General features: G+C 48.3%; 1 protein-coding gene across 5 annotated transcripts in view; it reads right to left on the bottom strand.

The window, feature by feature from the left end:
- The window catches only part of ZHX3 (zinc fingers and homeoboxes 3), a 45,859-nt gene extending 26,664 nt beyond the window's left edge, over positions 1–19,195 (bottom strand). For 3 of the 5 annotated variants that reach the window (XM_085078957.1, XM_085078958.1, XM_085078954.1), the window contains exons 1-2: positions 19,013–19,195; positions 2,196–2,302 (exon numbers count right to left, since the gene is read on the bottom strand). The gene's annotated coding sequence lies outside the window, so the exon portion shown is untranslated. Of the gene's footprint in view, positions 1–2,195; positions 2,303–12,871; positions 12,892–18,359; positions 18,597–19,012 lie in introns of those variants that run through there. The other 2 variants (XM_085078955.1, XM_085078956.1) reach the window with 2 other exon arrangements.
- Between the last annotated feature and the right edge of the window lie 3,842 nt (positions 19,196–23,037).

Here is a 23,037-nt window from a genome sequence, read left to right as displayed (position 1 = left end):
ATGGAGCTCTGCAACCCCCACAAGGATGCAGAGAAGGCTGTTAACCTAAATAGACAGGTCTGAGATTGATTCACAGGAAGGATGAAATCAAGAGGCAAAAATAACATTTCCAACACACCAGTGACATACCAAGCCCTTAATCCAAGGGACTATTTACAGGCCAAGAGCATTCCTTGCTGCTCGTACCTTCAGCTGCAAGGTCTGGGTCAGCAGCTGCTTTGGAGGAGCGTGTTTGAAGGTAACAGACAGCCCAGGGAACAGCCAAGCCTAGAAACTGGGATTTGCAGAAGATGAATAATTAAAGGGCCAGCTGAGCACAACTCACTAGAGTTTGCTCCACAGTGCAAGCGCTGAACATGGAAAGCTCAAAACATTTCCTCCCCGAATGCATTAAACTCCCATTTTGCTATTTCAAAGTCTTCTACTTCCTTCAGCATCCAGATATTCACTTCCCAAATGCACTGTTAGGAACAGGGTCTTGTAAATAAAGTTTTACAAAAAAGGAAGGTTAACACACAACATATTTTTCCCATTACTTCAATACATCCTGCAAGCTCCGCAAGCTTGGTAAAGAAAGAGTCTATTTAAAAATCTAGGGTGGGGAAGAATTAGCTCACCAAAACCATAAACAGATTTGCTTTGCACTTTCAGGCCAAGAGAAAAACAAGACAGGCCATGCGCATATTGATGCACACAATGGCACAATCGTTTTAAAAACAAATGAATTGGGAGGGAGAGGACACCACAGGAGGGTGGGGGGAAAGGAGGAGCAGAGAGAAAGAGGCCAACTTCTGGAGCAGAGATCCTCAGTTTGGTTCTTAAACCTCCCTCAGAAGATATTGAAAAGCCTCCGTGGGCCAGTGCAGGACCATGAACTTGCAGGCACATGTTGCTACAAGGCCAGGATCCATCTCTAGGTGCTGGCCCTTCAGTAATGAACAACATCCTTTTCTGCAGATGGAATACAAAGGAATCCTTCTTATTTACCCAGAGATCTTCCACACGAACCATCCACATCCATCATTACTGCCTTCCCGTGGCAGATAGCAAGGGATATAAAATTTAATTCCCTTCTCCCTACACTCCCTCCTAAGAGACTCTGACTCTGTTTAGAAAGGCAGAGTGAAGCTACAAAAGCATCACCCTCTTCTGCCTGCAAAATTCTCTGTTTGTAACAGTCAGACAACCAGAGAGTCACAATGTTCACTGCACTTGCACAATTACTGCCATAAGGTATTGAGGACCCACCCAGATGCAATTAATGGAGGGAACTTCAAGGAGGACAGCTCTCAGGGGACTGAGGGTGCACGTGGATCCCAGCACATCATGTGCTTCAGACAGGGTGCCTTAGTTTATTCCTACCAGTTTAACAGGCTGCATTTAGGCTGCAGAACTGGAAGTGTGTCAGGAAAGCTGCACCAAACAGCATCAGTCCAGTCACTGCACTCCCAACGCTGATTATTTAATAAAGTCTAGAAACAACAAGTCTCCAGATGCAGCACAAGTTAGGTAGAAACCACTCTAGGGTTTGAAAACCCCCATTTCCATGGGGACACTGGCATTTACCACACAGCCATGAATTGGGGGAACAAATTCCCCACCAGTCTGCTTACTAATGTTCAACCATAGAGCTTATTTTTTGTACAAATAAAACAGCTTGGCTCTGCTATGAGACCCAATTTCTTCTTCAAAAGCCTGGAACGGTGTAATGGAAAACTGGAGTGTTATTTCCAAGCACACTTCTTCCATCCACAGAAGCCAAAGGGAAAAAGCATTGCTCTCCTGACCCCTCATCCACACTACAGGGCAGATGGATATTCATTAAGTTATATAGAAATAAAGTAAATCAGCAACTAGCATACAGATAGAGGAGCCCCAGCCAGGAGAAAAATACAAACATACAGGATATCTGAACTCTGTTTTGTCCACGGAGTGATATCCAGAAGCAAAAAAAAATGAAATAAAATAAAATTGCTCTCTTCTCAGGGACACCTGGAAGAATAAGCCAAGCTTGATTTGACCACAGAGCAGACCCTGTTCTCAAGGCAACAGAGCCAACCACTACATGATCACTTCCTTCAGCCTGCACAGATTCCCTGTGATACACTGGAATACACCACATTTCCCTGCCCAGGCTGCACAGGACATAAAGATCCACATCACAGACAGCACCCGAGGTGACAGCAGTGTCCTACCTGCACGAGGGACCACATCCTCAGCCTGTCGTTCTCCTGCCCCTCCTCTGTGCTCACCCACATCTTTAAAGTGCCTGCAGTCGCTTCAGCTGCACCAGGATTCAGGGCTGGAAGAGAAGACATTACACCAAAAATTACTGCTGCACCTTTGTAGGACAAGGCCACCCTTGGTTAGCAAAGGCTAAAAGAAAAATAAAACACTGATCAGTTCAAGGGGTTTCCCAGCTCATGCCATCCACCCTGCCATGCTCCCACAGCACATCCCCACTGAAGCAGTCTGAACACCCATCTTTGGGGTTTTTTTTCTGCCCTCATTTAGTAAAGACATTATTTATCAGAAGTTAACCAAGTTGGCTGAATAAATCACCAAGCCCTCGACCCAGTGAAAGCAACCTCTCAGCTGCAGTGTGCTGGAAACCAGTGACACTGCTGCCCAGCTCTCTATGGACTTGGTTGGAAACCTCAACTGGCCAGAACATATTTAGAGCAGCAACCACAGCACCCTGACTGCCACTGCTGCAGCAGCAGCTAAATATAACCTGCAGCTCTGCTTGTACTGTGGCCTTCTTTTCTCCCCTTCATTTCCCCCACTGCCACCCAATCCCTGTTCCCTCACCCCCAGAGAAGCAGCAGAGCCAACTCCATGTATTTCCTAATTTCTAAACTTTACTGTGTAAAGAGATAACGAGCCAAGTGGATTTCTGGGATTAAGTTCAGACCAGGGGGGAAAACAACATATTGAAAAACAAAGACTCACCCTGAAAAAAAGGTGAGCCAGAGCTTGCAACAAGGATGAAAAACAGGAAAATTTATGCTTGTTTGTTGCTGCTCCTGCCTGAGCATGGGCAATGACAGGTCCTCCTCTCCCAGCAGTATGTCCTAAGTGTCCCTTGCCTAATGGTAGGAGGGCTGGAACGATGTGATTTTTAAGATCCCTTCCAACCCAGACCATTCGGTGATTTTGTGAACTGTCTCTGTGCTTCAGCCAGCTCCAGTCCCTAAAGCCCTCTGCCGGAGCCCCACTGATCTCCTTCTCAGGTTGGATCCTGCTGACCATACACTTTGCACACAACTGTTGAGTTTCTTGGATTAAATAAGTGGCACAGAGAGATTTCACCAAATAACTGGCACAGATGCGTTACAACTCAGGGAAGGGCTCCCCAAACCCATCCAAAATCCTGCAGACAAGAAGTTTCCACTCTGGCTGTAATTGCACAGACCAAACCCAGCAGGATTTAAAAAGAAAAGAGAATAATAAAAAAAAGGCAAAGCAATTGGACAAGGGTGGAAGGACACAAAGGTTTTTCCTCACCAAGCACCCCAGTGTCCCGAAGCTCCCTGCTGGAGAGCCATGCTTGGAGAAAGCTTCCCCCAGACCTGCAGTGCTGGCTGCCCTATGTTATTTCCTATACATTATTTGCTGTATGTTATTTTCCCAATTAAATTCACTGGAAAAGAAAAACAAGCCAAGAACCAGGGGGAAAAAAAAAATCAGGAGGCCTAAGTCTGGCAAGTCACAAGAGTTGAGAGAACAAGAAAAAATGCTTTAAATGCCTGCTAGATGCCACAGCTTTTTCTTTTTTCCTCGCTTTTCTTTTTTTCCTCCCCTAAAATGAAGGGAAAGCTTATCCCTGACCAATTAGATTTCAGCACACTTGGAAGGATCCCAGCGTTGAATGCCGAGACCTTGACATAACAGGTGACAAACTCTGCTATGCCAGAAAAAGTTTAACATATAATAAGAAGCAAATACTAGACTGCTGACAGAGTGGGTTTTTATTCCAGCAATTAGTGTAAATGTCCTATATAGATTTGCACAACCCCAGCACCCCCCAAAAAGAGCGATAACAGCATGGCCCCACTGCTTATCTGCCATTCCTCCTTCTGTGAAACCGCAGCTCCTCTGCCTCTGCTATGGTACATTTAATATCATTCACACACTCCTTTGGCATATTCAGCATATGCCTAAGACTTTAACAAACAAGATTCTGTGTTCCTTGGAGTACCTAAATTAAAGAGTGACCTCAATCACAGCAGTCAGGACTACTAGAAATTAAAGGTGGCTTAAATAGAAACTTAAGCTGGAGGCAGAGATAAATCTGAGTCTCCCAAAACCTTGTTCTGAAATATGGAGTAAAGCCCCTGAAAATTTGGCACCATGAGCCATGATTACCCTGGCATCTCCTCCTTGAATTCCCTGGGATTGCTGCTTCAAGAAGAATAATGCAGAGAGCTGGGGTGAGGGGGCAAGGACTGGGGTTCCCTCGGAGCAGAACATGCAAACAGCTCAGCTGCTTATCACTGAAACTGGAACAGCAACAAGGACAACCAAGGCATGTTTTTTTCCCTAACTTCTTTCAGATATTAAAATCCCAGCATCCAACAGCCAAGATACACTGAGGTCCTTCTGTCTCAGTTATTTGCACTGTCTGCCAGAACCACAGACCATCGTTACCAACCCACTGCCTCCTTACAGCTTCCTCAGGCTTCACTGAGCAGCTCAAAACCTACAAACAGCTCCAGAATGGAGAATATCTTCCCCAAATACCAAATCCAGCACGCAGAGTAAGCCATCCTCCTGTACCTGGGAGTTTAACACTGCAATATCTCAACTAGCTGGACCAGTGGGCTCATGAAAAGGGAGAGAGAAATGCCAGCCCCCTAGCAGCACCCCTGTCTGGGATCCACCGAGGATCTGAACATTTCAAAGTCAAATCCACTGCACAGGCTTAAAAATAGAGATTATTCTGTTTTCCTTTCACCAGACAATGCTACCTCAGATTTATTTGTCTTTTTAAACAGCTGTTAGCTCTCTTTTGGGATCTTAACAGATCTTGCTCTCTTTCAGGATTTTTTTTTGACGAGGCTGAAAAGGGAACTAGGCTGTCCCAGAATAAAGCCTCCTTGCAGAGCAAAGCCTGGCTCATCCTGAGACTCACACAAGCAGATACAGCAGCCCCACACCCACCTCTCTGTCCCAACAGAGGTTGGGCTGAAGAACAATAAAATTATACAGAAAAAGACAAAAACAATTCCCCTGCCCACCACTCTCCAAAGTGGACACTTTGAGGGATGCTTCACCTTTTCTTGCTCTTCCCAGAGCTAGGAAATAGCTGAGCTATGAAGGTACCTTGTAAGACCCCAGCTTTGGCAGAGATGGACACCTTCCTGAGATGTCCACATGGACCTGAAGGAAGCTTCTCAGACATGAGAGACTCTCTGACACTGCCCAGCAGAAACTGCCGAGCCCTGCAGCCCCTGCTGCTTGTGGAACACTGATTTTAAAAGGTTACAATTCCCAAGATACAATTAAAGGACTGACAAGTTACTGTTCAGGATCTCTAAAGTGCCTGTTTCTATTTCTCCAGTATTTACAGAGCTGGGAACTTAACGATACTGCTATTTCTTTAAAGAGAAATAGCTGTACTAAAGGCAACATCATTCACTCCCCTCTCGTCTCTTCCAACTCAAGTGAACCAGCGTCCTGGAAAAGCTGCACCATTGAGAGAGGCAAGTTGCACAACTTAATGTCCATAACATTCAATTTGAGAAGCAAAGAGCATAAAATATTTCTAGGCAACATCTGCTTTTGTAGGGAAGCATGCGAACTTACATTATGTTTAGTCAATTCAATCTTTTTAAGTGCCTGAAAATTTAAGCCACAGAACATAATTTCTCATCTCTTGCTTATTTTAGACCAAAAACAACCCTCTCCAACCTCACCACTCCAGGCCAGCACTGTAGCAAGGGAGCACAGGACAGCAGCAAGACAACTCCCACTGCAGGAGAATAAATTGCATCTTCCTCATGCAACAATGACCATCAAGAAATATCAGAAAGATATTTCCAAGCCATTTTAACCTCCAGCAACAGGTGCTCCACAAGCTCTTCAGATCATCAAATCTTGTTACTTTCAGGAAAAGCACTGCCCTAATTTTGCCCAATCAGAACATTTTTCTCCACAATTTTAGGACAGTGACTCCTTGCTTTACCCACTGTGTACCCAGAGAGCAACCACCACCTTCCCTTTAAGGCACCTGAAGATGTATTTCCTGCTCTGCTCTTCTCCCATCTACAGCCACATAGCTCAGGTTTGTTAAGACCAGGGATTTCTAGACCTCCAGTCAATCTCTTTACAGCTCTCTGGATCTCCTCCAGCCAAGCTCTTCTCCTCTCTCGTGCCAGAACCAGAAGAGGACATTTTCCCCCATCCTTCTGTACTATACTACTGATGCTGATGTTTATTTTCAGCTGAGTTTTATGCCCAACCTCCAAGAATTTACAAGCAGATCATGGTCCAATCCATGTCTACTGGAATAATTTTTTCCATTGCGAAGAGAAGGAATTATGGAATATTCCCATGACGCTAAAAATTCCTATTGCAGAGTTTGAAAAATTTCAAGTCCTATTCAGTTTGGATTTAAAAACAACCAAACAGGTATATACAGCATGGAGCAGTAAAGCTCAGCAAATGATAGCTTCTCATCCAAGAAAGGGAAACAACAGGTCCCCACTCCTCTCATTTTCATCTCACTGCCCAAAGGATGCTCCGAGGACCACAGGGGACACAAAGAGCTAAATTTAACTATCTATTATTTGAGAGCAGTAATCACCACTTTGTTCCATGTTTTATTCAAGGCCTGATGGGGCTCTGATCATCTGTATGATTATCCAGTTCTCGGAAACAGAGGAGCACTGGTTTCCCTTTCATCCAAAAATCCCAAGCCTACAGCAGGACGTGGGAAGCTGCGGCTCCATTCCTGCATTGCCTGGAGGTTTTGGCATCTTTCACTTCAGCTCCTGCTGTGAGCTGGGATATTCTGGGATGGGGAACTCTGTCAGTCCCCTGGGATCTGCTTTCCATGCCGAATACCATATTTAAACTGTCAATACATTCACTAACATGGCTGAACAGTTCCTCTGCCCTTATCTGCAGCCTCTCCCAGCTGCCATTACTGGTTCCATTCACAAACAGTTTGTGGGAGCAAAGAGACAACAAAAGCAAAAATAAGTTTTTTCCAACAAAAATTCCCTTTGACAGGCAGCCCTGCCATTAACTCAGGGATAAAAAAAGCCTGGGAGCCAGCAGTGACAATGCTATTATAATACAAATTATTAATTCAAGGGACCTCATTGCTCTGCGCTTCCACATGCAGCTTGGCAAAAGCCAAAGGTTCCTATTTTTTTGGAAGCACAGACCTTGAAAACTCCACAGTTAGCAAGGCAAAAACCACACTGACAGTCTTTACACTGTCCACAATATCTTTTTAAGGTGACTTGTCACATAAACTGTCAGTTTGAAATCTAATCATTTTTAAAAATGAATATAATATTATGTATTACACTCACAGGCTGCAACTACTGCCAAATTCCTCTGACAGTTTTTACAGGATTATAATCACATTTCTCTTTTAATGTTTTATTCTCTTGCTCTGTGCCAAAGAGAAGGGGAGTAAATGGCTACTTAAGAACAATGTATGATGATCCAAACCAAAACTGGAAATGGAGTGAAGAGCTGTGTTCCCCCTCCTCAGAGCGGGGATGCCTAGCAGCCAAAACACTGTCAGACACTAGTGTGATTTTAAAGCAAGTTTTCCCATGAAAAATCCTTTTATTAAAGGAAAATCAGTTATAATTATGGGGCAAACATGTGGGAGGACAAGCTTTATGTTTCTGTCATTGAGAAATACCAGGCTCTTGCAGAGACCAGACACAGCTCAACTCAACAGTGGCTACAAAGGGAGCATCAGTGGGATCTCGAGCAGAGACAAGAGCTGAGCACACCAGAGCCCTGTGCCACAGGCTGCACATCCTCCATCACTACTCCATCTACTGCTCAGAAACCTGCCTTTCCTTCTGCTTAAATTCTCCTATTAAGATGGACCAGATGAACAGACTCATCTTTCAAGTTCGCTCCCCACACTACGAACGAGGCCAGTCTGAGCAAAGTGCCAGCTGGGTCCCAATCCCAGCTCCTGCAGGGACCTGGCTGGGGCTCAGCCTGGGGAGAGTTACACAAAACAACGTTTCTGGCGTCCCTTAGCTGAACCTAAATGTCTTCCCCCCCCCCCCCCCCCCAAAAAAATGCCTGGAGCACAACAGTGCTTGTTCGTACAAAGAGGACAAACAAAATTGTCTAGAAATGGAAGCAAAACCTTATTCACCCAAATTAATGGGCAAATTTTACAACATGAACACATGAAAAATGTTGGGCTTTTTTTTTTTCTTTTTTTTTTGCCTGCAAGGTCCTTTTTTTTTTTTTTTCTGCAGGACAGTGTTCCCTTACAAAAGCATTCTTCTGAAAGAACTTCTCCCGTGAAGCTCCCCTCCGACAGCTACTGTTACAAATCTGTGATAAAAGATGTATTCAGTAGGGTTTGGCACACAAGTAGCACCCAAATGGGCACTGCCAAAGCCTTGCAATTTTATCATGAGCTCCAAAATACTTGGAGAGAGAAAAGATGCCTTTACAGGCAGCATCAGCTTAAGAGAAGCTCCAGCTCTTGGGATCACGAGGACCTCAGATTTGATCAGGATGGGGAAAAAGTGTGTCTAGAGACAATTCTGGAGAAAATCTCTCAAGTAGGATGGCAAAGTGATCCATATTTTCAAGGACTGATGGCCAAGCAGAAGGAAACTTTGATGAATTATCACTTGATTTGTTCGAGCCTCAGGATTTTGCAGTGACCCACTGGTGACTACTTTTTGGGAGGAACTTACCAGACCTCTCCAAGACTTTCTGGACCAATAGAAAGCTGTCCGAGGATATCCCTTAGCATCAGATCAGCTGCCTCACAAACCTCCAATTTAAACTTGGAAGGGAAATATAAATTGAAATAAAACCCCACACTGACTCAGCAAGGTCCATCAAAGTCTGGGTGACACACAGAGCTCCTGATGCAGGAGGAGAAGCCTCGGTGACACAGAGCAGTGGCTTTGCTGCTGCTCTGGAAGTGTGGCTGAGCCTAAACACGAGTGTGTGACAGGGAACCTCTGCAGGACATAGCAACACACACCCAGCACAAGCACAGCTCTTCTGCCCTGCTGCTCCTCCCTTTGTGCCAGAAACAACCCACAGCCAAACTGGACCCAGCATCCACGACATGGGGGAAAAGAAACATCACAGCAATTAACAGACTTCAGCTGGAATCTCCCAGGAGACAGTATTAAAATGAAGGAGGGAAGAAATAAATAAACAGAGGAGAAAAGAACCAACCTACTAGTGTCTGCCATGCCAACTTCTAAAGCTGTAAGTCAAGTCCAGGACCCCATGGCACTGTTCCCAGTCTGGGATACTGGGAAACAGCCAGGCTAATGCATCTCCCTACCACTTTCTGCCCAAAAATTCCCATTTTCCAGCTTTTCTCCATAACCACAAAGCTCTGGAGGTTTTGTTTTCCTTAAAGAAGCTGAGATTTTCACTGAAGACCCTAGCTCTGAGTGCTGGGCTTTAATCCAAGAGCCCCAAGAGCCAGACATCAAGAGGTAGCACTGGGCTGCAGGCGCTGGCCACCAGCCGAACCCTTTTCCAACCAGCTCAGCTGGGGTCAGGATTTGAGATTCCACACTGATGCATTCAGGAAGTAGTTCCCAAAATGCAGAGTTTAACCCCAAAATTGTATCATGAAGCAGCAAGCACGACTCTCTAACACACTATAAATCACACTCACCAAGTCCAGCTCTAAATCTGGTTCACCCATAAGTCACAGAAAATATAAATATTCTCCCTTGATTTCAGTGTAATATTCCTAAGCAGATCCAGAGAACCTATAGAGTCACTAAGCTATAATTAGAGGTTTATTATAAAAGGTGTTTGGGATGCCTGTCAGCACTGAAGGACACTCTATATTTAAGGAACCCTTAACATACACAGTGGCAGTGGGCCATTTTTTGGGTTTTCATTAAACAAAAAAAGCCAACTTGTTTACTCACCTCAAATGACTTTTCTCAGTCTCTGCTTTGTGTATTTTCAGTCTCTAACTTGATTAATGGCATTTTAAAAAGGCAAAAAGAAAAACCCATCAGTGAGGTGGTTTAAAACATACATTTTTATCCATGGCTCATAACACAATTGCCAGATAAATCTTGCTTTTCACAAAAAAAAAAAAGAAAAAGAAAAAAAATTAACTGGGTGCAGAACGTGCATATTCACACACTGGTTATTGTAGGGTTGTTGACATTAGCTTTTATTTAAAAAAAAACATCAAGTGTAGAAGGGAAATGAAACAATGTGATACTTCTTTGAGACTGTCCCTAACATTAGGAAAACATGCAAAGAAAAATCCCATGGTGATCCACTTGCAGACCTTCCCACAGAGCACTGGGCTCAAATTGATAAAATAACAAATTCTGTTTTAAAGCACTTGGGCTCGCCTGGCTTTTTTAAATTGATTTTTAAATAATATATGACAATAATATCATACACCACTGTATCCTGAGCCTTTGGGAGGGAGAGAACCCGAGCTCCACACAGCAGGGATGCTCTCTGGGACCTGGTCTCCCTCCTGGCTGTCACACCATGGGTGGCTCTGGGCAGGTGTCATTCCCCACTCTGAAAACAGGAAGCACATGGGATTGCCAGCTTCATGCCACAGTGAGCATTTTGCATTAATAAAATGCAGCTCCATCACACACTCCAGGATTTCTCACCACGGCAGCACAGCATGGACCCACCACTCATATGGCCAGGGTTTCAGCACTTCTAAGTGAAATAGTTTTTAGCCTACAAGCACCAAGCTTTATCACAATTTAGCTAATGTTACTAAAATTGAGTTTAAACTGGAATGACAAAGCATGTTTAAAGTGATGCTCTGGTCCAACACCTGGTTGCAGCATCACCTGCACTTTGCTGCTCAAAAATAAGCCCAGAGGGTGAGGTGGCCATGGCCAGGAGGGGAAAAACATCATTAGGAGATAAAATCATCTCTGCTAATCCTGACTGTGAATTCAGGTGCATAATTAGACCAGCTGCCAGGTACAGCTCTGCAGAGGTGACCTTTCCTGGGGCTGTCTGGATGTGACACCACGGAGGTATCAAGGCTGAGAGAGGATTCCTCCCTCCTCCAAACAACACACACCTTTGGGGCAGAAGCAGCCAAGAAAAAGCAGCAGAGGAAAGCAGAGCAGAGCAGGGCTGCAGATCCCTGTGTCAAGAGGGTGTACAGCTCCTGGATGCTCTGAAATCACCCCTTCCCAAACACCAATTTCCATCCTTCCCTTCAAAACACAGCAACAAAATATTTGGGAGCTGGATGGATGCACAGTAAACATATTTCACTACTGATGGTCTCCAGTGGACTTGTTTTGCATCCTGCAGCAAAGCATGACTGCAAGGGAATGTTTTCTTCTTCCAGTAGACTATTTACTGTTACACACCTACATAAAATTATGGATATTTGACTTACCATTCTATTTCTCTTCCCAAAAAAGCAGGTGAAATTGAGCTTCTCGGTTGCAAAATTAGCAATACTTTGTTGCTTATTCAGTTCCAAGAACCTCCCTCAGCTCTTTTTTCTAATCACATGCAGAACAGCTACACTGCACATACCATTTTTCGCTACATTGAGCTTGACGAAAATTTAAGACTTCCTCCCCGCCCCGTCTTCTTTTTAATGGGAGATGTGATTATTGAAATTAATTCGGAAAACAGTCAGCATTCACCAATCAGCTCAGCAGTTTGGGTTTTCTTCATCTGCTGGTTACATGCTAATTATTGTACTGGTGAGATTATTTCCCCATTCACATTTGGAATTTACAACACAGTAGGGAATTGATTAAATTAGAAGAAAAATACAAAAAAATAGAGAAAGAAATCAATGACATTTTACATTCAACATGGTATTGGGTTTTTTTTATATTCATTCTCTTCCCAGCCTCATGCCTACAATGCCCTGAAAAACTCAGCCCCAGCAGAGCAGGCACACAAGGCAGCATTTCCCAGCATTAAGGAGCAGAGCAGAAATTAAATCCACGGAGCAGATATTCTGGGAAGGCAATGCAACTCTCCCATGTTCACAAACCCATCTGTTGCTCCCCCCATCCTCTGCTCACCCCATCCTCTCCATTCCAACCATCCCCTTGAAAACTGCAATCAAAAAAACACACCAAAAAACCAAACAATCGAAACCTAACCTAGGTGTCAGAGAAGATCAAAGTAGGAGCACGAAGGCTTTAAAATTCCTTTAAACACCCCAGTCTCCTGCTTCCCACAAACTGCTGGGCACCCACAAGCTGCTCTGAGACCTGCCCTGAAGGTAACAAGAAAACCAAAGAGAAACATACAGGTGACCCCCACAGAGGAAAATAAAATTGAAAAACCACATCCAAATAACTGACAAAGCAAGAGAAGGATGCCAGGAAAATTGGGAGAGCGTAGAGTAGCAAAAGGACCTTGGAAAAGGGATAGGAACAGGTGGACACACAGTGACTGTTCACAAGAGAGGAGCTTTGCAAAATTAATCCCCAATACACCGACTCCAAAGATGCCTCCTCCAAAGCACCTTCATTTCTAGTGCTCTAATGAGCACTGCTGTGATCCCCAGGGCCAAATTTCCAGCCTCCAGAAATTATGCTGGCACATGGCAGAGCAAACACAGCTCAGGGCTGGGAGAGCAGGACAACACCACACCACACCACCGAGACAAACAACAGAGAGAAAACAACTAAAAGCAAAGGACCTGCAAACCTGCAGTGGTTGCTACATCATCCTCAGTCTCTGTCTTTCCTGCCTGTAAAGCAACATGGAGATGCCAGACACTGGAGCAGGGAGAGCTGGCTGCCATTTAAAACATCTGCTACACTTCCCAGTGCATGCAGGGCTGGGGGAGCAAAGCCCAACAGGTGGATTAAGGTCTAAATGAAATATCCACATCATTTGCTTGCTCACAGCCCAGATTACAGCCTGCCTCCCCTGTGCCAGCACAGCTGAGGGGTTCTGTGCTTGGATTTTTGGGTTTAAGTCAGCTCTGCCTCTACAAAACAGAGACACTCCCTTCTCTTAAATATTTTCTGGCGTGGAAATGATTCCTAGCAAAGAAAGAAAGAGCAGGATACATTTCAGAAGGGGAGCCTGCTTTTACATCCTGTTTAACAAATCAAAGCACAACATACACCAGGCTTGCTCAACCTCCAGCACAGGCGTCAGGGTGACCTGTCTCTAATGACCACCCCGCATCCAGGAACACAGCAAGAGCCAATTAACCTTTAATGCAAAGTGTAAATACCTGTCTTACCAGGGCTGTGAAAAATGACATCACATTCAACCCTTCAAGGTCTCCAAAGCCACCTGCTCAAGGTGCTGGTTGGGAGATGCCCACCTCTGCAAGGCTGGCCAGAGCCTGAAGGCTGCAGGCTGTAAGAGAAAGCCCAGTGCTTTCTGTCATGGGAAGCTGTCATGGGATCCTTGTGCTACTCGTGCCCCAAAGCAGGACCTGGAGCCACCAAGAAGGTCTCCAGACACTGCAGCCTGCCCTGAGTAGAAGCACAAGCAGGAATGCATTTGGATCCTTCATGCAGAGACGCAAGACTTCAGTTCATTAAATATGCTGCACATCAAAAAGCATCCAAGACAACCCCATCTCAAACATCCTCTTACACAAAGTACACTCCAAGTACTTCACTGCACTCCAGCACAGACCCTTGCTACTCCTGCACTGAGGAGATCTGCAGATGAAGCACTGCAAGATCAAGTATCCAAGACCTCAAGCCTAATTTTGGTCCTCTTCAATAAACTCTTTATTTTTCCCATTTTAAGAACAGACAAGAAGTTTCAGTCCCTCTTTAAAGACAAACAGCGACCGACTGATCCCTGACTATTTGGGGAAGACAGAAGGAGCTCCATCAGACAGCAAGGTACAAGCTTTTGACAGTAACTGCACTCTCCATCTGTGGGTCAACCCAGGCATTGGATTTACTTTCCAAAGGGACACCAGTACCACAGCTGAGGCTTTAGGACAGGCAAGCAAGACACCACTATGGCCATTTTGTTGACCTTTGCTGTATTCTGGGAGTTTTGTTTCAAATTCATTGCAGCAGCTGACCCACCGCTGATCTGAAACTCTTCTGAAGAACAAAAAATATCCCCAAAGTTGAGAAGCACCTGAATGTAAAGAAAAAAGTGTCACAACTTCAAACTTATAGCCCTGCAATTGTAGAGCACGCGCCCATAGGAGATGCACAGGCTTCCAGATGGAGAGAGAGACAGGACTGATTACATACAATTATTAATGTGTGTCCCTACACCACTGGAAAAAAAGAACTGAATGTGCTTAAGAAGAAACAAAGCAGGGAAAATAAAATGGCTACCCATTCAAGTATTTGTGCAACAGTGGCATGACACCGTAGGGAAATAAATATTTGCTTGACCTATTTCCAAAAGAGAAGTTTTTTATAAGTCCCATGAAAACCTCTTTATTTATTGAGGCATGAGAGCAGAGCATTTGCAAGCATCCTGCACACCAAGCCATGCTCCAGGAGAACTAACTCCCTTTTTATCCTTCCCAGAGGAGCCAACTTATGCCCTTTACACCAGTGGGACAAAATCAGCCTGAAAACAACATCAAGACAATACCTTCAGGAGAAGAAGAGTTAAATGACACTGACACAAATAACAAAGAGCCACCTTGCACCCCCAAAGCCCCTTTCAACTGATCCATCTGCATTTTGCTCAGGGAATTTTTGAGTCCTTGCAGTATAAACCTGTCCCATCCAGGCTCTTTATTAAGGAGCCAGGTGCCAGAGCTCATTCCCCACCTTATTCCTGACATGGTTCTCAAGCATCTCTGTATTAAAAGAAAAAAAAAAAAAAACCAAAACTAAACTAAAAGCTATTCCCTTCCCCCCAAGAAGCCCAGCAGCAAGGCAGGCAGGGAAGCCCCATCACCCAGACTGAATTTTCTGAGCATTACTGGGCAGGAGTGTTTGGGTGGAGCTCTAATGGAAACTTTTGCAACCTCAACACCATGTTATTTTATTTCATTTTTTTCCCCTAGCAAGTGCTAAAACACATGAGGGGCCTGGAATAGCAAGGGCAGCACTCGCCTGCAGTAGGAGGAACGTTACAGATGCCATGGCTGCAACTGGACACACAGTGTAGAAGGCTCATTCTCCAGTTTTTTCCATTTCTAATTAAAAAAAAAGCAGGAATAAGGAGTGAAGAGCACTCATATAAAAGGGAGTTCAGCTAAATGTCCCCTTATTGTGCCTGTAGAACAAGGAGAGGACACCCTCACACAGTGTCCCTCTGAATGGGGAGAGGAAAGAGAAACCACAAAGCCTTTGAAGCACATGAGACTGTCCTCCACGTGGAGATGAGGCACTGCTGCCATGGCTGTGACTGCTCTGGTGACAACCCAAGTGCCTCGGCTCTGCTCTTGTGCCATGTGTCATCACCAGCTCCTGGAGCTCCACCACAGTCCTCCCCAACCAGGCCTTCACAGTCACTTCACACAGGCTCACTCCATTTGCATTTTAAGCATTGTTATTTAGAACATTTGTCAAGAGGGGGAAAAAAAAAAAAAGAAAGAGAAAAAACAAACAAACAAAGAAGGGGAGAAGTACAAGACTTTTTCCTTTATAATTAGAAACATCACCCCTCTCCTACTTAAAACAGAAGAGCCATCACAGTTGCCAGAGGGAGAGAGGCTGCTGACCTTCACCACGCAGACCATCAGGTACTAACAAGCAGGATCTTCTCCAAATTAGCCTCCACAGCAAGACTAGAGTTATTCTACCTGGAACAGATGTTTAAGTTACTAACATAATCCTCCTGGGCTCCCATGTAGTTAATGCAAAGAGAGAGGCAACTCAGAGTGATTCTGAGTCTGCATGGGACAAATAACCCTTAGGATGTGTAGGGTGGGGGGAACCTGGACCTGGCTCGGGGCTCCTGCTCTCCCAGAAAAACTCTCTATTCCAGGGTGATACCAGCTCCCTGCAAGAATGAGTGTGACAGTAATTTACACTAGCCGAGAGCAAACCAAGGACCTCTCCACAGGGTGAACATCCCTCATGCTTTTTTACATGCAAATCAGAGGGAAAAGACAGAAAGGAATAATAATATCAGGTGAAGGGAAGCAAGGGACCTGCTGTGGTGAAGTGGGCAGCAAGGAGCCAGCCCGTGGGGGCTCACTTGCACAAGCTGGGGGGGAAATGTCTGCTCCCACCTTCTGCCTTTTGCTTGCACAGATTCCCACGATCCCCAGTTATTTGTCTCCACTCCCAACAGTTTTCAGGGGGAGCTGATGCCCTGTCCGCAGTCGGCCCAGTCCCTGGAGGGGATGAATGTGAGCAGGTCTTGCAGGGCTCATCACTGCACAGATACTGCCCCACATTCAGGAATTGGCAGAGATGCACCTGTGTGACAGCCTTGCACGGAGCAATGGGATCCTGGTGCCCAGAAACCTGGAGGAGGTCCCGTGGGACCAAGACACAGCCATGCCCTGCAGACAGTGCTGCCTCCAGACCTGTCCCATCACACGGACAGGGAAAGGCTGGACAAGGGATGGACACAGGCCCGTGTCCCAGGGCTGGACTGCAAACCCAAGTTGCAGATAATTCCCGGAGCTACCAGGCGAGCTGTTTTTACATAGTAACACCATAGTAACCAAGGCGGAGGGTAAAGCTCGCAATACACAAGGGGACCGCGATTTTGGAGGGGAGGAGCAGGAGGTCTAAATAGAAGGAAAACCCTGCAGAGCAAGGAGATACACTTACATAAAGGAGAACTGGAGCCACGCTGCTGTTTAAATCTCCCCACGCTGACAACCCAGATGGCTCCCACTACCAGCCTGGCTCACCTGCTCCAGGCTTCCCTGCTCCAGGCTGTCAGCACCGCCTGCATCCATCCCTGCGCCTCCCCGATGACAGCCAGCGGTCCCCATGGGGCTGATTTCACTTGGCTTTACAACAAGGAATTTATTGACAGGGATGTGCTCCCACGAGTGACTTCAGGGCTTCAAGTTACTACAGCTTTTCTACAGTAGCAAGAATTGCGGAGGCTGAGCCCTGTCAGAAAAACCTATGCTAAACCCCAACCCATCCATAATATAATTAACACCAGCTACATATTAGGCTGTATCTGAAGCAAATCAGATCCAACAGCCTCCTCTTTCCCACCCCCAAAGGTGGGTCAGAACTCCAGAACTGTGTGGGCATCCATGTACTGCGAGTTCCTGGGATTCACTAAGAGGAAACAATAAACAGACTGGAACAGTCTGCTCCCTCTTCTCAGCTATGTTGTAAAATACATCAAGGTCACAGACCCAACCTAGTTAATAGAAGTTATCATTAAATTGCTGTTTTCTTTTACGGTAAATAAAACGCTTGTAAGCATCTGGGTGTTTTTCCCTTCTTCCTCATCTCTTAAAGAGAGATTAGTTTAGATTAAGCTGTTCCAGATAATGAAGTAAACTTCTGGCTTCCTATCCATGGAGAAATGTTCCTCAGGACACTACAATTCTTGTTTGGAGTCTGCGACCAGAGTAGGTGGTCAGAGAGAGGAGCAGGGAAACCATCCCTGTCTGACTGGAGCCACACTATGGCACTGGGCAGAGAGAAAGCTTGTGGCTGGGCAGAGCTGACACCCTTAATGGAGCAGAAACGGGAAAAATCAGATCAAGAAAGGCTTGTATGTGAGTTTTTCCAGGTACGTCACATGGCCTGACAAGACACATCACCTACCTCCCCCACAAAAGTTTCCCATCGCGAAATCAGAATAGCAGAGAACTCCTTAGAAAAACCTTATTGTTTGAGATTTCAGGGCACAGACAAAGTGTGCCCTCAGCAGGAGGATGGGGCCACTTCTCACGCAGGCCAGCTGGCCAAGCAAATGTGACACCCGAGGGTCACACACCCACTCTCCACCTTGGACCCACATCCCACCCAAAGGGACATTGCTGCTCGCCAAATCCCCTTCTCTGAGCAGAGAGGCCTCGGTCTGCTGGCACCTGGCCACACGCCCGGCTGCCACTGCAGGAGCCCTGGCTAGGAGCTGGCATAGCCCAGGCAGGACTTTACCCCGGCAGCCCGAGGGTGTGAGGTTAAACCACTGCCCCCAGCCAGCCAAGAAGAGCACCGAACGGGAAATCTGGGGTTTAGCCCCAGCTCCGTCACAGATTTCCTGTGCGGCCTCAGGCTCGGCACTTAGCTGCCGCTCAGTTTTCCTACCTGTGAGAAAAGGGAGATGCCGTCTGCTCACATCCCGGTTTGTCCCAACCACCGGCACTTTAAACCTGGCACTGCCGCAACACCAGGAGCTCCAAAAATCCTCACCGTGACCAACCCTCCCACCCCCAAGCTGCGACACGAGTGGGGTCTGCTGCCCCGCTGTCCACGGAGCGAGCAGCCAATGACGCCTGGAAAATAGCACTTTTCTACCTCTAAAAACCCAGACTAAAGGAAAAACAAGCCAGACCACCCCGGAGGAGAGGGGTTCCGAGCCGCTCCATGTAGCCGGGTGGGTCCCGGGCCGCCCCGCACAGCGGGGTGCTCAGGCAAAGCTCCCACCGCGGCGGGACCGAATTTTTAATGGGATTTATTTCAATTTTAATTGCCGACCAGCCCACGGCAGCGCAGCCCCGCCGATCCCCGGCCAGCGGCAGGGCAGGGCTGAGCACACCGGGGCGGCGGCGGGGCGGGGGGGTCCACGCGTGTCCCGACCGCCGCCCGGACGCCCCGCACGGGGACGGGGGCAGTGCGACCGCCTCGGCCCCGCTGCCCCGCACCTGCCGGAGGCTGCGGGACCGGGGGCAGCGGGTGCGGACGGGAGCGAAGAGCGGGGCGCGGGATCGTCCCCGCCGCGCCGGGCGCCGGGCACTCACCCGCGGCAGGTCCGTGGCGGCTCGGCGGGGCTCGGCGCGGGGCGGTCCGGTCCGGTGCGGTCCGGCGGAGGCCCCGGCCCCGAGCGCGGGGCGGGCGGCGCGGCGGGGCGGGCGGGCGCCGCCGAGCCCAGGCATCGGCGGGGGGAGCGCGGGGCGGGCGGGCGCGACACACACCGGCATCAGCCGGGCTCCATCGCCGGGCGGGGGGGCGCTGACGTCACCGCAGCCGGGCCGGAGCGCGCGTGCGCGGGGGGACACCGGGCGGGCCGGGGCAGCCCCGGGATGGGGACCTGGCACCGGGACCGGCACCGGGATCGGGTCTGGAACGGGCACTGGGAACTGCGGCGAGCGCCTGCACCGGCGGTTCGCCCCGGCTGCTCGTAGGAGCCCCCCGAGCGCCCGTGGGTGCTCTTAGCGGGGAGCAGCACCGAGCGCGGGGAGGGTGCTGAGGAGCGTGCGGCCATCCCCGCGGCTCGGGCGCGGAGCGGTGCACACGGGACCCCGCTGCCTCCGCACCGTCTGCCGCTCCCCGCAAGGAGCTGGACCGGCCGCTGGGCTCACGGTGGGGCCGGCGGACGGCGACGAGTCCGGTCGGTCCGTGGTCTCCATCAGCGCTGTCAAGAACCGCGGGCGGCTCGGGGCGGGCAGCGCTGCAGAGGTCCAACGCGGTGGACCCGGCACGGATGGCTGGAAGCCCCCAGCCCGTTCCCAATCCCAGCCGGTGTCCCCCGGGGAGGTGGGACTGTCCCACCCGGTGATGGAGGGAGGCTGCTGCGGGCGGGGGCTCAGGAGTCCAGCCACGGGGTGAGCTGCGCTCTGCGGGGCTGAACCGCAGAACTCCTCCCTGGCCCCCCGGACTGGAGAGGTGCTTGGGGTGCCCGAACTGCTGCACCCCAAGGCTTTGGCAGCGTCACTCTCAGCCTGTCGTGAGCAGGTCAGCAATCGAACTGAGCACCAGCTATTTATTTTAAATAAAGCGTGGCTTGGAAAGATCTTGTCTTGAAATCAGACACCAGCTTTGGACAAAAGATAAAAGATTTTCCAGCTGCCTAAATGTGTACGTCATTCCACTTCTGGGTTTGGAGCTGATGGTCAGACTTTGCTCAGAGTTACATTGATGTAAATATGTTGCTTATCTAAAGCGGTTTGCTTTAGAGGTCCTGGCTGGATTTGTCAGCAGCTGGGACATAAAAGCTGAGGGCTCAGTTCAGAGACTTCATTTTTTAGGACCATGTTTTGCTCAGGGCTGTCAGCTCTCCCGGTTTGTGTGTATGGCTAGATTTCTCTGCAATCCCTGGCTCATGGAGCCACACAACTGCGTGGGAATTGCAGCTTTCTGGTTTTTCTTTTTAAGTAAGCTTGAACCCTTTGTGTTTATAGAAGAAATGTGAACTTCCAACAGGTCAGAAACTAGGAGCCAAATCAGCAAAGCATGTTTTCAAACCAGAATGGATGGTTTCAACCAGTCCTGCGGCTGTAATTTAGCTTTTTCAATGCTTGTGATTGGGGAGTGAGGATGGCATTTCCTCCTCTTCAGGCAAAATGGCTTTCCCACCCACTCCATCGCATGCCAGGCCAGTCTGACTTGATTTTTCTGGGAATGGGAAAGAAAAAACAAAACCAACAACACTCTTTTCCTGTTGTATTCCTGACTCCACAGCTGGTATGCAAAACAGCTGGACTTTCAGGAGTTTTCCCTATGCCTGAGGGAGTAGGACACCTGAGCCTTGCTCCCCGTGGCTTTCACAGGATGGGAATTTCACCCCATCCAGCTGTGCTGACTTGGTGTTTCTGCCTCTCCTCTCATCCTGTTTTGCTGAATCACCCCTTTCACAAGCCTCTGGAGCTCTTTGTTGATCCAGGAAAGGAAATGGGAGCCCCAGCCCAGTCAGCTGAGGAAGCTCTGCCGGCCTTTCCCAAGCTCCCCCTCCTCTTAAAATGCTGTTTCTCCCTGCTGGAAGAAAGGGTCATGATAATGAGAAAGCCCTTTCACATCGCAGCCTCTGGCAGGGATTCCCTGGAGGGTCACAGCCCAGGAATGTCAGTCAGGGATGACAGTTCTGCCAGCAGCAGGCAGCTGCTCCAGGGAGCTGCCCAGCACAGGGACCTTGGACCTGGTGGGTTGATTGACTGCTGCTGCCCAGCCCGATGGCTCTGGCCATCCCTCACCAGACATGTGGTGCCTGCAGCATCTTGCTCAGTGCACAGCACTCAGGAAAAGGCATCTTTACAGCTATGCCTCAGCCTGCCTGGCTGCTGCCTGGATTTTGCCAGCATCTCAGGAAACCCCCATGTAAAGGGGCCACTGGTGAAGGTGAAGACAGAGCAGATCCAGGGAGAAAAGAGCCAGGCCAGTGGTCATCAGAGGATTGTGCCACAGAAGAGTGAGGTCCTGCAGCATCCTTCCAGTGTGGAAAGGGAACAGGAGAACAGTTTCCTGGCTCAGGAGTGCAAAGAGGATTCAGATGCTGCAGGGGTTTGCAATATGGGCTTCCAGCCATTAGACAATGTTTATGTCCCCAGCTATTGGCTGAGCCCCACAGCTGGAGGGATTTCTCCTGTTCCAGCCCCAGCTTCACTTGTCTGCAAAACAAAGTAAGACCCTTTTTTAGTCAACTTGGTCCTGTCCTGTCCTGTCCTCTGCAGTTTCTGGTGAGCTGAGCTGTGTCAGGTCTCAGCCAGCACAGAGGCAGGTGGGTTGGCCAGCTCCCCGAGTCTGTCTCACTGCTAGATTGTCCACCCTTCCTCCAAACATTTCACCTCAGCCCACGTAGAGGCAGGGAGAAAGGGGGGATCCAAGGAGATGCATCCCAAAGGACTGCCAGGCAGCTCAAATACGACATCAAGCAGCTGGGAAAATCCCAGAGAAATAATGTATTGGTCAAGGGAGGAGGCAAACCCTTCATGAACTCCCACCTTGGAGGTAGCTGGAGAATCGGCTGTGGCCTGGCTGGGCTGCAGTAGCTGTCAAAATGTGAAGACAGGGAGAAACAAGCCCATCTTTTTGACACAGGTTGTCCACTCTCCCATGCTGCAACTGAAGGCACAACTTGTTGTTTTGGGACAGAGGAAAACTTAGGAGTCTCCTGGGCAGTTTCTGGGTGCTCTCAACTGTCAAGTGGATGGATGGATGGATGGATGGATGGATGGATGGATGGATGGATGGGTTTTTCTGGAGAGGCCCAAGATCTTAGGATGTACGCTCTCAGCACTACAGTCAGTGGAGGCACAGGCAGCCCACAAGGCAGTGGTGCCCCATATAGGGTGAAGGCTGTCATCTGGGACAGACAGGGAGTGCTGGGATGCAGGACAAAAGCTGCTAAGATGAACGTGGGTGTGAGCTTCTGGGAACACAAGGAGCTGAAAATATTGCATCTCAGTTGACTAATAAAAAATCTGTCTTGTTTTGCAAAGGCTCATTGCAAACATCTGTGAGTTGTGGAGTTCCCAAAAGGGGGAAGAAACATATCCCTGTCAGAGCAGCCCCTGGGGGAGGATGTATAAGATATACAGAGAAATTGCGGTGTGCAGGGCTACAAGCAGAGGGAGGGATGGATCTGTATAGTTCACCTTCCAAAAAAGAGGAAAGGGGAGTAAAAGGAAGTATGAAAAGCAGCTGGCAGGAGCCAAGGATGATTTTATGGCTTTGCAAAAAATTACCATGGCAATTGAAAGTGCTCTAAGCTTCTTGGAGGAGAAAGAAGAGGAGGGAAGTAAAAGGCTGGATTGCAGGGTAGGATGCAGGGAGGAACAGCCATCACCCAAAACGGCCATGGCACAGCGGGGCATCTGCTGCAGGGGCATGGGGGCACAAGCAAAGATTGGTGTGTCAGGAATCAGGGGTTAGGATTGGTGGAGAAAACCAGCTGGGCAAGGAGCCTTGGAGGTAAGTGATGGCGACTGTACTTCTGCAGGGTGCCCAAGTCCCAGGAGCTCATCCCTGTGTCCCGAGGGTGGGGGCTTGGAGCCACAGCAAGGCTGAGCTGTCCACATGGTCCTGCTGGCTTTCTGTTCCTTCTCCATGC

This window comes from Lichenostomus cassidix, chromosome 20 (assembly GCF_008360975.1).
Source record: "Lichenostomus cassidix isolate B80296 chromosome 20, HeHo_3.0, whole genome shotgun sequence".
NCBI classification, from domain to species: domain Eukaryota; kingdom Metazoa; phylum Chordata; class Aves; order Passeriformes; family Meliphagidae; genus Lichenostomus; species Lichenostomus cassidix.
Note: the sequence above shows the minus strand (reverse complement) of the source record. Positions and strands in the feature narration are given on the sequence as shown.